Source organism: Hemitrygon akajei, unplaced genomic scaffold, assembly GCF_048418815.1.
Source record: "Hemitrygon akajei unplaced genomic scaffold, sHemAka1.3 Scf000054, whole genome shotgun sequence".
In the NCBI taxonomy this organism is placed as follows: domain Eukaryota; kingdom Metazoa; phylum Chordata; class Chondrichthyes; order Myliobatiformes; family Dasyatidae; genus Hemitrygon; species Hemitrygon akajei.
Genome location: NW_027331940.1, coordinates 812,420 through 816,869, shown reverse-complemented (window position 1 = coordinate 816,869; position 4,450 = coordinate 812,420).

Genomic DNA, 4,450 nt, shown 5'->3' with positions numbered 1-4,450 from the left:
TGAGAGGTATTCAGTTAGATAAGTTACCGGGACTGAACAGGATATACCCCATGCTGCTGTAGGAATCGAGGGAGGAGATTGCTAAGCCTCTGACGATGATCGTTGCATCATCAATTAGGTGTGGAGAAGTACCAGAGGATTGGAAGGTTGCAAATGTTGCTCTCTTGTTCAAGAAATGGAGTAGAGATAACTCAGGAAATTACAGACCAGTTAGTGTTACTTCAGTTGTGGGCAAGTTTTGGAGAAGATCCTGAGAGGCAGGGTTTATGAGCATTTGGAGAGACATGGTCTGATTAGGGATAGCCAGCATGGCTTTGCAAGGGCAGGTCATGCTTATGAACCTGATTGAATTATTTGAGGATGTAACAAAACACATTGATTTACAAGGATGTTGTCTAGATTAGGGAGCGTGCCTGATGAGAATAGTTTGAGTGACCTTGGCCTTTTCTCCTTGAAGCGATGGAGGATGAGAGGTGACTTGACAGAGGTGTATAAGATGAGAGGCTTTGGTTGTGACTATAGCCAGAGGCTTTTCCCATGGTTGAAATGCCTAACAAGTGGGAGCATAGTATTAACCTGCTTGGAAGTAGGTACAAGGGGGATGTCAGGGGTAAGTTTTTTCAGACAGAAATGGATGGGTGTGTGGAATGCACTGGCAGTGACGATGGTAGTGGTGGATAAAATTCGGTCTTATAAAAGACTCTTAGATAGGTACACACGGTGCTTATAAAAATAAAGGTCTATGCTGCAAGGAAATTGTAGTCAACCTCTAGAGTAGGTTACACGATTGACACAATAATGTGGGACGAATGGCCTGTAACGTGCTGTAGATTTCTATGTTCTATCTTCTTTACATTTTACCTACCGAGCTGCCAAGATGATCGTCACTAATCAAATCTCACTGAGATTTCTCAGGTCCTGTTGAATTTATTGCCAAGTGCACAAGTACGGGAAGGTACAGGGACAGAGAAACACTGAGTTGTGGCAGCATCCCAGGCAAGTACATTCAGATAACACACGGAACACAAATTATACGATCTTCTGTCACTAACAATATGAGCATACAGTCTCCCACTGTTTACCCACCGAAGTGGTGAATATCTCTGCTCACCACCACTGTGGGCTCAGACGTTTCCATAGACGAGACCCTCATTTCTTTTTCCCGCTGTCAATGGGCTCATTCCCCCATCCTGCTCCTTGATCCCCCACCGGGACAAACAACCTCTCAGACTCCATCCTACTCAATCCCTCACACCATATTTATCCTCTCAATTAATTCACCCTCCCTCCTCCTCCTGCTGGGTTCCCTCCCTCCCCAGGGAGATGGCATCAATTCAGTGGGCCGAGTGGTCTCCTCCTACCTCTCAGCGATGCATCAGACATCGACCGCAGGAGAAGCTTCTTAAACACCCACAGCTTCCCTCGGAGGGATATTGAAATAATTCAAAAAGCGGGGCATTTACTTTGGGATTTGTTCCGCTTTGACAGGGCGTTCGTAGCGGGAGTATGAGATATCCTCAGCGAGGGTAATGCCCTCTTGGCTGGTCCATCTCTGCTATTGGCTGTAATCAGTGACTGACATTGCTTCGCACCAATGGGAAGAATATAAGTCCTTTCTAGACTGTGGGGTGGGGTGGGTGAATCAGGGAATTGTTACCTTAGCCGGTAAAGCTCAACCGTCTGTTGAAGGCTGTTCTTTCTAGTCCCCGGGAATATACCTCTCTGTTTGCAAAAGACTCTGCCAATTCCTGGAAATATAGTAACCCATCACCATCACTCTCCTGGTACTGCCCATCACCACCACTTTGCTCTGGGTTACTGTCTGCCTGCCTGGTAATCCCCTTCATCAGCAAATCTCTGGAATATCTCACAAAATGCTGGAGCTACTCAGCAGGACAGGCAGCATCCATGAAGGAGAATGAACAATCAATGTTTCGAGCCAAGGCCCTTCATCGGACTGGTAATGACGGGACAGAAATTCTAGATATTGTCACATTACTTTCTCTTCCTTGTGGTCCCGATCCGAAACGTTAACTGTTTATTCCTGTCCATGGATGCTGCCTGACCTGTTGAGTACTGACAACCTGTTGTGTGTCTTTGTGTTGCCCAAAACTTTCAGCATCTGTACGATGTCTTGTCTTCTGGAGTAACTCGCTATTTTAATGTGCATCACAATCTGTTAGAGGAGCAGGAGCAGACGGTAACTGTACTCCTTCCACTTGTGACTGTGTTTCCCCAGAGATGTTAACTCTCTCTCTAATCACTCTGGTCAGTTTTCACAAATATTTTGTGAATTGCCGTTATTGAATTAAACCCAGACGGAGAATCAGCAGAGTATTTATAAATTAAAATAATTCGCCAACAGACCCGTGTCCTTTCCCGATCCTGACGCCACTGGAACTCCTCCACTGCCCGAACCTTGATCCATTTTGTGGACAGGAGTTTTCATTTTTTGCTGCTCTGTAACAAAAAAAAAAATAACAGGAGGGTCAAACATTAATTGGGGTTTAAAGCAGAGCACTGTTTTGTTTTTAAACTGAGGTGAACACTTCCAAACATCTGGGGCCGATCCACTGAACACGTGACATGGCCGGATCCACCTGCATCCTTTCACCCACAGTCACACAATGTCCATTTCCACACTCTCCATGCATTGTACACTGGACCAGGATTCTCCAGGGTATCTACTCGCTGTATTGCAGGCAATTCCCTTTTTGGAACCAATTTTGTGTCCTGGACCAGGAGTGTTGCGTCTATGGAATGCCAAGGCAGATTGAGCAGACAGCGCCCACTGCTTTGGTCCTCCTACCACTGGTGGCGCTGTGGTGAGTAATGGACAAGTGTTACAGCAGTGTGGGGTGAAACATTTCTGCTGACGATGAGACTTCTATTCCTCTCGTCACTGGATTATACAGATTTCTCAGTCACACCTGATTCTCACCGTCTCCTTTCAGGTGAACATCGCCTGGCCTTGACACCTATGGCAATATATGATTTGTGTCTATACAGAAACACTCTGACAATCTGAACAATGCAATCTCACACATAGCATCACAGTATCTTGTCCGGAACCACTATAGTTTTTCCGGCAGGACTTCAAAACTATTATTAGCACTAAAACGCAGTTAAGATTTCTTTGAGCATATCACCTGGCTATTATTAGATAGTTAGTTATATGACACCTTGTTAAACACAATGTCGACACGCCATACATCCAAAACAGTCAGTTCAGAAAAATTGTCAATATAATTAAAACAGAATGATGGAATTATTCAACAAGACGAGAGTATGTTACTATTTCAGGTGGAGGACCCTGTATCAGAGCTGAGCCTGTGTGCAGGAGCCATGTATCTGTTCTCTATCAGCATTGTATTCTGCGTTGTATATTTATGATGCTTTTTTGAGGTAATAAGTCGCATCAGTGGGGGTGTGGTAAATGCAAAGGGGATCAGTTACATATTTGCTTTGTTCCATGCAGTACACAGCTGGGGACTGACCGATGTCATATATTTTGTTATTATCCACTCAAATACGATGAATTTATGCTTGGGTACAGTGGAGTTTTATCACTTCAAGATTGTATGTTTGCTCATTGCTAATAAAGGATGGAATACATATCACCGACTTTTGTAACGATCATTATTGGAGTTGAGGGCGCATCATGCAAGTATAATAAATCCACGGGGAGTTGCCAGCAATGGCAAATTAGCTTGGTTAAATTTCACCACTACATTCTCAACAAATGTTTCTCAACCTGCCGATGATTTGAATATTCTGAGATACTGAGTATTTTGCTTCAGTATTCACCAGTGAAAAGGACCTTGGCAATTGTGGGGATGACATACAGCAGACTGAAACACATGAGTGTATGAAAGAAAGAGCATCTGCTGAATCTTTTGAGAGGTATTCAGTTAGATAAGTTACCGGGACTGAACAGGATATACCCCATGCTGCTGTAGGAATCGAGGGAGGAGATTGCTAAGCCTCTGACGATGATCGTTGCATCATCAATTAGGTGTGGAGAAGTACCAGAGGATTGGAAGGTTGCAAATGTTGCTCTCTTGTTCAAGAAATGGAGTAGAGATAACTCAGGAAATTACAGACCAGTTAGTGTTACTTCAGTTGTGGGCAAGTTTTGGAGAAGATCCTGAGAGGCAGGGTTTATGAGCATTTGGAGAGACATGGTCTGATTAGGGATAGCCAGCATGGCTTTGCAAGGGCAGGTCATGCTTATGAACCTGATTGAATTATTTGAGGATGTAACAAAACACATTGATTTACAAGGATGTTGTCTAGATTAGGGAGCGTGCCTGATGAGAATAGTTTGAGTGACCTTGGCCTTTTCTCCTTGAAGCGATGGAGGATGAGAGGTGACTTGACAGAGGTGTATAAGATGAGAGGCTTTGGTTGTGACTATAGCCAGAGGCTTTTCCCATGGTTGAAATGCCTA